Source organism: Platalea leucorodia (genome assembly GCF_965183815.1).
Source record: "Platalea leucorodia genome assembly, chromosome: 3".
NCBI classification, from domain to species: Eukaryota; Metazoa; Chordata; class Aves; order Pelecaniformes; family Threskiornithidae; genus Platalea; species Platalea leucorodia.
This window is the reverse complement of record NC_138825.1, coordinates 128,324,709-128,337,272: the sequence shown is the minus strand read 5'-3', so window position 1 is coordinate 128,337,272 and position 12,564 is coordinate 128,324,709.

The window sequence follows — 12,564 nt, the reverse complement described above, 5'->3', positions numbered from 1 at the left end:
GCCCATTTCCTTTGTTTCTAGAAATTCAGGTTAACAGGGTTTAAGGCCAGACAGCACATGATGAACTCACCTGTCATTATTATATATTTCACAAAATTACTCTAGCAGAGACCTTAATAACTGTATTTTTTGTTGAGCAACTTTTCCAGAAAACTTTGTTGTATAATCAATCTTTTCATTGCTTTCATTTGTCATCGGCTTTTTTAATCTGCAGATTTTCTTTGCAGTTGGTTTATAATTTCGTTAACATTCTTGATAAAGATGCCAAATAGCTGCAGACTTTGGGATTCTCTAGGACAAATCCTTATTTACAGTTGTTTACTAACTAGCATTTAATGGGCTCCACCAATATTTGTATAACATGTGGGGCCAAGAACAATGCCTTACAGAAATTTACTATGTCAATAGCTACTTTTACCAACCAGAACTTGTAATTAATAATTAAAAAATAATGTTTACAGAAAACTGTTCTCTGTGAAACCATGTTGGTTGGTTTTAGTTATGATATCCTTTAATGTCAACTGTTCTGTTGGTTTGCCTGGGAGATTTCAGACTGATAAGCTGTACTTACACTGACCACGCAGCTTGTCATTTTTTAAATACTGGCACAACACTAGAGTTTTGTTTCATTTTTGTTTTCTTGGGAGAGGAGAGAGAATATCTTCTTGATTTGGGGGTTGTGGGGGTTTTTTTCTTTTCTTATTCCTCAAGGATTTCCCCATTGTTCCCAGAATTGTTAAAAGCCATTAATAATAATTGAGAGGACTTTTCAGGAGATTACTTACCATCCTTCCCTGCAAGTTATCCAATGCTGTAGCTTTAGAGATGTTTAAGCTGTTTTAATGATGCCAGAATGTCCAAAAAAATGGAGCTGTTGTGTCGAGATTTGCAGGAACTGTGAAATAGGGGATGCACCTTACACAGAGACAACAGCAGCAATTCGTCATTCCTGCCTGCATGAAACAGCCTGACTGCTGTGTGGCACATGGGAGTGAAATTATTGCAGCATACATCATACGCTTAGCTATATAGCTATATCAGTATGGAGTACATATAACTTGTTTTTAAAATCTCCATTGGTGAGGACACCACACCTTTGCCAGGCAAGCCCTTCCACTGCTTCATTTTCCTTGCAGTAGTATTATCTCTAACTTGGATGTTTCACTGTGCAGCTGCAGTGTGTTTAGGAGCAGAGCCAGGGCCTGGGACGAGCTCTTGGAGCAATTTGGTCCTCAGTGCTTGCTCAGTGACCTGCATGGTGAGTGTACGGCTGGAGGGTTGACATCACCCTGGGATGCTGCTTCACTGTGATGCTAGTAATGAAACCAACACTAAGCATGACATTATTTCTCAAAGTGTTGCTTGACTCTGAAGGCCAGCTGTCTTTAAAATTAAGTAGGTCAATTTCACAATTAAAATACAGCAGGATTAACAGTGAGAGTGGTGGTTATATTGGACAGCTCCGCTGAGACATTAATTAGCAGAGTGTCCCTTTTTATGCATGTTGTATCAGGTCCAAAATTTATGTTCAAAGATCTTCTAAATCAGAGGCATTTGTTTTTAAAAAGTGCAGTTGCACCTCAGAAGCAAGTCTCTTTGCCTTTCTTCAGAAGCAGGTAACAAAAGCCAGTTAGTTATTCAAATAAAGCCTTTATTTAAACACAGACTAATCATAAAGAGAGAAACAATCCTAGTGATTGCTGGGTGAAACAGAACCAAATAAAATGTTAGGAAAATCACAGACAATGTTGTCAGCTTTCTCTCTAGCTCCTGCTCCTCAGGACCAGGAAGGGCTCTTGGCCCTCTGCATGCTGCAGCGCATGCTGGTCCCTCTATGTGCTGCGGTGGACAGAAAGACCTGTACTTAACCTGCCCTTCGATGGCCCTGCTCTTTCTGGGGCAGTCTGTGTGGCAATAAGAGTTAAAGAGGAGGACTAATGTGCAAAGGAAGGATGTGGGCTATGAGGGAGGCACCGGGACATCTGTGAAAGGGAGACAGACCTCATACATCTGTTTTAAGGATTTTGAAAAGAGGTAAACCTCAAAAGAAGACTTTTCCACTTATCTTGGACTATTTCTTGCTGCATCTGCTATTTGAATTTCCAAAAGATTTTGACAAGGTACCTCAGACCCCTTTGAAAAGTGAGACTTCCATGCATTACACAGGATGGTTGTCTTGTTGGATGTTAGAGGAAGCATTTGGAGGAGACATTTCGCATTTTCAGGGGAGTGAGGCCACTGGGGGAATCCCATAGGGATCCACATTAACACTGGGCTGTTCAAAATTTTCCCCCATGATCTAGGAAGTAAGTGGGCGGGGACTAAGACCGGGTTTGGGGATTACACAGAGCAGTAAAAATTTAAAGGTAACCACAAAGAAATGCTGAAGCATCTTAGAATACTAAGTGGTTGGCAGATGGAACAGCAGATGAAATTCAGTATTATAAAATGAAAGGCACCCAGTAACCTCTGTACATTGCCCTTGCAGCCCTCAGACTCCTTCAAAGATGGTTTGAATTTCACCTGCTGAAAAGATTGCTGCATTTAAAATGGGAATATCCTGAAAGCCTACAGGAATACTTCACAACTTCTTACTGCTGAAGTGAGCTATATATTGATGCTCTTTCCTCTTCAAAACATCTTGCCATGGCTACATCAAATACCATCTTTCAGGATAGACTCCAACCACCCTCAGTTGTTTAACACTGGATATTCTTTTTGCACATATGCTTCCTCTCCAGATATAAAATTATAGGCCTCCGCAACCTTCTGTGTGAGGGTTATTGCAGCCCATTTGTTTGCATGGGAGTGGGTGTTAAGCATCAAATGACCAAGCATTCACTTCACTGCAGGTCTCCCTTCTTTTAATTTGTACCAGAGAACTATATCTTCTTTAAAAATGTATGTGTGTGTGCATGCATATGTATGTGTGTGTATATATATGTATATAAAAAAACTTATATCTATATACCGGACCTGTTGCTCACCAACACAGAAGAACTTATTGGAGAGGTCAAGATTGGTGGTAGCCTGGGCTGCAGTGATCATGCCCTGGTGAAACTCATGGCCTCGAGGGATATATGCCAGGCAAAAAGTATAGCCAAGACCATAAACCTTAGGAAAATGAACTTGTAGTTGTTTAAGGAACTGGTGGATGGGACCCACTGGGAAACTGCCTTCAGGAGTAAAGGAGCACAAGAGAGCTGGCAGCTCTTTAAAGACATTTTTCTTAGAATCCAAGAACTATGAGTTCCCATGTGCAAGGAATCAGGAAAGGAAGGCAGGAGACCAGTGTGGCTAAGTAAGGACCTCCTTGTTCAAACTGAAACACAAGAGGGAAATGCATATGCAGTTGAAGCAGGGACACACATCCTAGGAAGATTATAGGGATACTGGCCAAGAGTTTAGGGATGGGATCAGGAAAGCAAAGGCATGGCTGGAGCTAAGTTTCCAAGGCATTTGAAGAATGGCCCCAAGTTGCGCCAGGGGATGTTTATCATAGAATCATAGAATGGTCTGGGTTGGAAGGGACTTTAAAGATCATCTGGTTCCAACCCCCCCTGCCATGGGCAGAGACACCTTCCACTAGACCACGTTGCTCAAAGCCCCATCCAGCCTGGCCTTGAACACATCCAGGGATGGGACATCCAAAACTTCTCTGGGCAACCTCTTTCAGTGCCTCACCACCCTCATAGTGAAGAATTTCTTCCTTATATCCAATCTAAATCTCCCCTCTTTCAGTTTAAAGCCATTACTCCTTGTCCTATCGCTAAGTGCACTTGTAAAAAGTCCCTCTCCAGCTTTCTTGTAGGCCCCTTTCAGGTACTGGAAGGCTGCTATAAGGTCTCCCCAGAGCCTTCTCTTCTCCAGGCTGAACAACTCCAACTCTCTCAGCCTGTCCTCATAGGAGAGGTGCTCCAGCCCTCTGATCATCTTTGTGGCCCTCCTCTGGACTCACTCCAACGGGTCCATGACCTTCTCATGCTGGGGGCCCCAGAGCTGCCCACAGTACTCCAGGTGGGGTCTCACAAGAGTGGAGTCGAGGGGGAGAATCCCCTCCCTTGACCTGCTGGTCGCACTTCTTTTGATGCAGCCCAGGATATGGTTGGCTTTCTGGGCTGCAAGCACGCATTGCCAGGTCATGTCAAGTTTCTCATCAACCAACACCCCCAAGTCCTTCTCCTCAGGGCTGCTTTCAATCCATTCTCCACCCACCCTGTATTTGTGCTTGGGATTGCCCTGACCCATGTGCAGGACCTTGCACTTGGCCTTGTTGATTTTCATGAGGTTCGCACAGGCCCACCTCTCCAGCCTGTCAAGGTCCCTCTGGATGGCATCCCTACCCTCCAGCATGTCGTCTGCCTTTACATTGGATATTAGGAAAAACTTCTTCACGGAAAGGGTTATCAAGCATTGGAACAAGCTGCCCAGGGAAGTGGTGGAGTGCCCATCCCTGGAGGTATTTAAAAGCCAGGGAGATGTGGCGCTTAGGGACATGGTTTAGTGGTGGACTTGGCAGTGCTAGGTTAATGGTTGGACTTGATGATCTTAAAGGTCTTTTCCAACCTAAACGATTCTATGATTCTATGATTGCACAGAAGCAGCATGATCTGTAATAAGGTAAGAGCCCAGACAGACTGAGAGGAGGGAAAGTGTCGCTGGGGTTGAGGGTTGTGAATGCCTTCATAATTTACCCAAACATTGGCACCACAAAGATGCATGTCTGCCTGCCCAGCTGCCTTCCACCCTGCCTTCCCCTTGACTTCCATGATGCCCAGACCCTTCTTCATCATATTACCCTGTGGAAAATAAGAAACAGCCTTGTAAAGTTGAGAGACCATCCCAAAGAAGCAGTTAGGTGCCCTCCCTGAGGAGACCAGCATTGGTGGGGAGCACTACCCACCCCCACAGCAGGGTTGAGGATGAAGGCTTTGTGTGATTCCTGTAGCTTCTGCATTCGTTCAGCAACCTGGTGGAAAGTGGAGTGCCAGCCCTCAATCTTATCATTCCTGCAGGAGATGTGCAAAGAAGATGCATCATCTGCCCAGGATCTCATGTCCCTGTGGGGCTGTACCACATGAGGGAGATAAATCTGCATCTTCAAGTCTCCCTGTCCCATGGTAGAGCTTTCTGTGCTGTGTGCTATGTCCAAATATCTAGGGATAGTCTGGGGCCATCCTGGCTCTCAGCCTTGTTTTGTCAGCTGGGGACTTAATCCACTCAAGAGACAGAGGATCCCGTCTGGCTTAAAATCTAGCTCTGCTCCCACACAGCTTCAGCAACACAGGGTTAAGGCAGCGCTGTGGTCCTGGCCTGCCCACAGATGCTCTTGATTGTCCTTGCCCACACACCCTTCAGGAGCTGTTTATCTAGAACAATCCATTTTCCCCACAAAGTCCTCAAATCTGCCCTCCCCATGCCAGGCTTGCCTTGTCCATCCCTGCTAGCCAAGCCCTGCTCTTTCAGCCTGTCCAGTGAGTGACAGCCTCCTTGGCATTCATCTGTGTCCCAGTGCAGGCAAACTTGAGCTCTCTGGGTTGAGTGGGAGGACCAGCATCTGGCAGGGACCTGTCTCCAGGGTCAAGTGTAATGGTTGAAGCCTCCTCTACTATCCCTCAAATCTGTGCAGGCATTACCTGGCCATGCTGACAGGGTTGAATCCCACCAGAACTGACAGGAAAATGTCCAGATTATTCATGCAGAAATCCAGCTGACCTGCCACAAATGGAGCCTGGAACGAAGCAAGACAGTAAAGCCCTCTCCAGCTACACAACATGCAGAGCACATCAGAGACACTCCCAAATTCTTAATGTCACAAAGAGCTCTATGCACATGAAGCCATAAATCAATCCTAATGTTTGACCAAGCTCCTGCGAGCCAGGAACCCCCTGGACTAGTGACAGGTACAGAAGAGCACAGGTTACTCACAGAGGTGTGTCTGAACAAATACTCTTGGTTCTTGTCAAAAGTCAAGTCTGTGGCAGAGTTCTTACACTTATCAGAACGCATCAGCAATGTCATAACCTATGCTGTGTCATCAGTGGCATTCACAAACTTGTGAAGGTTTTCAGGAGTCTAAGGTATCTCAGAGAGGTGCTTTAGCTTAACTTTAATATGATAAGCTCAGTACATGATAGATATTTTCTTGGGGTGGGGCGATGTCAGTGAAACCTTGGAGAACATTGGCAAGAAATGGTGCCAGGCTCTAAGCCAAGCCTCTGGTGCTGCACGTGCTGTGACTGCAAGCAGGAAGTCTATTCCCATGTATTGGAGAGGAGTGGGAAAAGAAACAAGGTATCCAGAGCATGAGGAGATAAAGCTGGACACACAGCTCCCTGAGCTGACAAACTCTGTCACCTTGGAAATCACCTGGCAGTATGCAGCATCCTGGGAAACACATAGGCCTGGGAGGCCTGCATGAAGCAATCCAAGGGGTCTAGAAAGGGTGGCTGGAAACACTGTCATGGATGTCCCTACACTGCAACTTGCAGGAAGAGGGACGTGCAGGCAGGAGGAGATCTTGCTGCCTCTGCCCCAGTCCATCTCCACTGCCACCAGCAGCTGCAAGGCAGCAGGTACTGGATGCCGGGGCAGAGACTTTGCCAGACCAAGACCTTGTGCACCCCACAGAGTCCTGGGTGCTGGGCTACTGTACAGGAAGCCACGGGGGCTGCCAGCCTTCGGCCACCCGCCAGATGCAGGTTCACATTTATCTGCTTTTTGTGTTAATTTGCAGAAGGTCTCTGACAGGGCCTGAGCCATGGCCTGGCCGCTCCCATGGCAGGGACCCAAGAGCTGCACATCAGCACACCACTGCTGCAGGTGCCAGGCAGTGTGTTGGTGAAAACCAGGGTCAGCTACATGAATCATAGACTATCTCAAGTTGGAAGGGACCCATAAGGATCATCAAGTCCAACTCCCTGCTCCTCACAGGACTACCTAAAACCAAACCATATGACTAAGAGCATCCTCCAGACACTCCTTGAACTCTGACAGGCTTGGTGCCGTGAGCAGTTCCCTGGGGAGCCTGTTCCAGCAGCTGACCACCCACTCAATTAAGAACCTTTTCCTAATGTCCAATCTGAACTTCCCCTGATGCAGCTTCATTCCACTTCCTCATGTCCTATCGCTGGTCACCAGAGAGAGGAGATCAGCAACTCCCCATCTGCTGCCCCCTTGAGGAAGCTGTGGACTGTGATGAGGTCACCCCTCAGTGATGAGGTCACCCCTCAGACTTCTCTTCTCCAAGCTGAACCAACCAAGTGACCTTAGCTGCTCCTCATAAGTCTTGACCTCAAGACCCTTCACCATCTTGGTTGCCCTGCTCTGGACACATTTTAGGAGTTTGATGCCCTTCGTATATTGAGGCACAATACCAAAACTGCACACAGTGCTCGAAGTGGGGCTGCACCAATGCAGTGCAGACTGGGAAAATCTTGATCAAAACCCTTGACTGGCTGGTTACGCTGTGCTTGATGAAAAATATGGGAAATCATATCATTTTAAAGAAACACCATTTTCTTTTATGTCCAATATTTTTTGAATGTGTGCTTTCCATATTGCCATTACAGATGAAACTATAAACCTCACTGCGTTATTTAAGATTATACTTATTAACAGTTTTAACCTGCTAAGATACATTATCACATTCAATTGGGCGTTGACTCAAAGAACACTTCACATTTCACACTTCAGCTGGAGAAATGGGCCTGTGTGAACCTCATGAGGTTCAACAAGGACAAGTGCAGGGTCCTGCACTTGGGTCGGGGCAATCCCCGGTATCAATACAGGATGAAGGATGAAGGGATTGAGTGCAGCCCTGCCGAGAAGGACTTGTGGATACTGATAGACGAAAAGCTGGACATGAGCCAGCAACGTGCTCTCGCAGCCCAGAAAGCCAACTGTCTCCTGGGCTGCATCAAAAGAAGCGTGGCCGGCAGGTCAAGGGAGAGGATTCTGCCCCTCTGCTCCACTCTGGTGAGACCCCACCTGGAGCCCTGCATCCGGCTCTGGGGTCCTCAGTACAAGAAGGACATGGACCTGTTGGAGCGGGTCCAGAGGAGGCCACAGAAATGATCAGAGGGCTGGAAAACCTCTCTTATGAGGAAAGGCTGAAAGAGTTGGGGTTGTTCAGCCTGGAGAAGAGAAGGCTGTGGAGAGACCTGATTGCGGCCTTTCAGTAATTAAAGGGGGCTTAGAAGAAAGATGGGGACAGACTTTTTAGCAGGGTCTGTAGCGATAGGACAAGGGTTAATGGTTTTAAACTGAAAGAGGGTAGATTCAGGCTAGATATAAGGAAGAAATTTTTTACAATGAGGGTAGTGAAACACTGGAACAGGTTGCCCAGAGAGGTGGTAGATGCCCCATCCTTGGAAACATTCAAGTCCAGGCTGGATGGGGCTCTGAGCAACCTGATCTGGTTGTAGATGTCCCTGCCAATTGCAGAGGGGATGGACTAAATGACCTTTAAAGGTCCCTTCCATCCCAAAGGATTCTATGATTCATTTACAGTTTCAAATAATTTTAAATTTAAGTTTATCTGTTATGGGATGAATAATTAACAGATTTCTGCTACTGGCCTAAAAATATTCTTTCTACAGCTGCATTTGAGGCAGCAATAGACAAAATATATTACATAAAATTTTGAATTTGGGAAAATTAATATTCTAAGATACAGTGGGATCTAATGCTTTTATAACAGTCTCCCAAAGCATGCACCCACACTCAACTTACTAATTTGTTGTATGTTATTCTTCATGCAGATAATTTGTATCCTCACCAGCTTTTGTCAGCGCCATTCTTTCAGTGATATTTATGATCTCTTAAAAAGAGTATTTTTCTTCATATCAGTTGCCTGAATCTGGATGTGGTAATTTTTTTTTTCATTAAATCAAAGATTTGGGAGATGATGTATGCCAATTAATTAAATCTCTGTGGTTTTTTTTCTGCTTTGCCATTGTGTTTTGAGATAGAAAAAGATTTGCAATGAAAGAGAAGGCATTGCATCACACATTTCATCACATACCTGATTGAATTGTTCTCATTTTAAGACTTAAGTCTTAAATTAATTACTTATAAAAACTTGTATATTTGAAAAGGTACTTGATAGACATTAGAAGTGTTTCGTCACCTGTCTTTGTAGTCTTCAAGAACTTAAAACTGCAGTGGAATAATCCTCTCTTATTTTATAAAAATACTTTCTAGAAGCAGAGAAGTGTTTTAAAATGCACTTGACTGTGGATATAATTTGCATGTAAGTACTTATATTTGCATTTTCATGGCATATCTTCTATAATTCTGAAACTCTTTTAGTAGAGAATCTTCATGATTTACCTACAGGAGATATTGTTTCGTGATACAGCATATAAACAGGGCAACACTGGCCTTCTGCACATATGCAGCCAGGTTTCCAGAGCTCTATAATCAAAGAGCAGAGTTGAGAGGGGCCAGGGAAGCTTTGCTGTGACCTAGGTATGCCATTGAGGTAGGTAAAAGACGCTGAGGAGGTGCTGCTCAAATGCCCCTGTCTGCATCTGATGTTGCCAGGGCCAGCAAGGCAAACCTCCCCCACAGCGACTATTTTCCATGCTGTGCTGCAGAGATGCAGAATCTGCACAGCCCTGGTTGTGTGGCTTCGCCACCTCTGGAGGGCAAGCCACAGAAAAGTTTACTGCTGTGGTACCAGTTCTCTTGTGCACAACAAGGTGGGCTTTGTAGTAAAAACAAGATGAGGGTTTGTTGTTTGGGGTTTTTTTTTTTCCCCCAAAGTTTGAGTTAAATATCTGACAAGAAGTTACAAGTAAAATGCAGTGACTTGACAGGACAGTCTCTGGTACATGCCACCTGCAGTACATTGTCTGAAATATGTACATTTGGCCACTGTCAAGACAGGCTTTCTGAAGATGCCCCAGCCCCTGAGGACATCTTTGGTGGGAATTTCTTGGGCTTCACTTCTAAATTATATTCAACAAGCTTTCTGATATGATTCTTGCTAAGAATATGGAGGATTTATATGGGAAATTATTATCACTCATATGCTAACATTAATACCAGTGCGGATAATTTCTTGATAAAAGACTTTTTCTTCCATCTTCCCTTCACTGCAATGTTTTGTGTTTGTCTTCAACCCACTCCTCCTGTCCAGACAGGCTAATAAACAGTCTTAAAACTTTCAGATCTACAATAATCAATCTATATGTCATATGTCATAATATGTATTAGTAATACAACAGTCTGATTTCTTGTACGTCTTCAGCTTCCTGTCAAGTCTATAACACATTTGGACGCTGGGGAAAACTCCAAAAACCAACACTTCTGTCTGAATATGCCTGTAAGAGCAGGTTTTTTCCTTCTGCAGCTTTTCCTGGGGTTCATGTCTCAACGGAGCTCCCCTGGAACTGAGGAGGGGGGTAAGCACTGCAACGCTGGGTGCTGAGACCTCAGCAATAACCAGTGCTCAAAGACCTCCCACTTGTAATGAGCAGAGAGCACAGCCAGCAGGGTTCAGTACCCTATGGGTTTGATGAAGAACGAACACTTCATCCTGGTCGTAAAGAATCATAACCTGCACCTGTGCCTGTACTGACACAAACCTGTAACTTGCAATAATTTCAACACAGTTCATTGGAAGCAAGCACAGCAAAGCCAGCAGGTGCTCAGTGCCATGGGACTGTTACAGACCTTGCCAACAGCAGGTCTGTGAATGGGCAGAGGGATCTCCAGATAGCTCCCACACATGAGAAGAGGAACATGATCTTAATCCCAGCACAGAATGGGACAGATGTGGCATTGACTCCAGGGAGTGGGACACAACAAAGAGAGTAGCTATTTAGCAGACCTCAGAAACTGATTGTGCATTTAAATGGTTAACAAGCATCCAGAATGATAGCCTGACAATTACAACTAAGCAGGTGAGGACTCCTCCTCACCCAGGGCATAGCTCAGTCTCCAGTGAGAGTGGTTCAGGAGAAACCTTTGTGGGAGAAAGGAGAGAGGCAAGCCCAGCCAGCTCTGGTGAGGTTTGTGAGCCTTGCTCAGGTGCGTCTCTCCATCTTTGTCAGAAGCACACAAGTGGATGCACCGGGTCTTGTCTTCTTTTCACCTGAAAGCCCCGTGTGCCATCACCAACTGCTGCATTGCAATGTGTCTGTGTCCAGGTGTGTGAGATTCCTCCACCCCAAGCCATATCTCTGCAACCCTGCCCAGGAGCAGGCACAGCCCTTATTCCTTGTGCAGTGCCACAATCCCAGCCTTGCCAAAATGGTCGACCAGTTTTGGGGCCGGGAGGCAGGGGTGCAGCTGGCCCAGGTCCTCAGCTGTGGTCTGAGTCTAAAAATGTGCACTGCTCTGCATGGCTGTGCGATAGCGGAGAGGAGAAGCGCTGGCATGGCCCTGCATTTGGCACCATTTCCCAGATCTTTCTCTCACAGTACAGAGGGGCTTGGCACAGACCGGCTCCAAGGGGGCCTTGCAGTGGAACGGTGTCTGCAGCACTGTGGCCTTGCCAAGGCACTGCACAAGGCAGACAGGGACAGCAGGAGGAACAGTGTCTGGGATAAGTGGGGGCACACATGGCTGCCAGCCAGGGACCTCTTCTCAGGGTAGCAAAGTCTGAAAGGGGATAGGACACAGCAGGAGGAGAAAGAGAATGACCCATCCATGAAATCAGACCTTTCCTGCCCACCAAAACTGTGCATGAGCACCGCCTCTCACATAGAGGCTTGAGGGTAGGAAGTAATTATTTACAGAGGGTATCAGATGATGCATTCTGTGGATGGAGGGGGCTGGTGTGTAGGGATCCCCATGCCTTCGTCTCAGCCTACAGGGATGTTCCCACTGCAGGATATGTGTTTGGGTTTAGTGCAACACAATGGCTCTGTGATGCTGTGGGGCATAACGAGGGTGCACCAAGCAGTTAGGGCAAGGCTGTGGAACGGCTAGCAGTGTAGCCCAGTCAATCTGAGAGTGGTTGGGCCAGCACAGGAGCAGGTGAGGACACGCATGACCCTGGCCCCCGCCTCAGAAATGCTGCTATGCAGAGTGGGGGCAAAGCAGGGAGGATACTTGCAGCCTACAGACACTGGTTCCAGGCACTGCATGAGAGCCCAACCACCTGCTGTAGGGACAGGCCACATCAGTGGAAGAAGTGGCTGGCACAAGGGTCTGAGGTCAATCTGCATAGTCTCGTAAATCCTGCTCCCTCCAGACAGGGTGACTGGGTCCCTGCCACGTAACAAGATAGTCTTGTCTCTGATGTCCCTGGCTACCCCTGGTCCCCAGCCACTTCCATGCAAGGGCAGTTCCTGTGCTGGAGAGGGAGGTTCCAGGCCACCACACCACTGCCATGCCTGGCACATGTAATCACCCAAACACATACTGCTCTCCCTCACACGGGCTGCCCAGTTAGTGCTTTGTCTTGCTGTCCCATGTCCCTGACAGCTGCCTGCCCCTAAGCCAGTGACGTGCAGACTTTGCGCAGGTTTGCCCTCCTTCCCATGCCACCCTGGCTCTTCACCTGGCCTTGTGGAGTACTGCACAACTGGTGCAGGTTGGCACATCACCCAC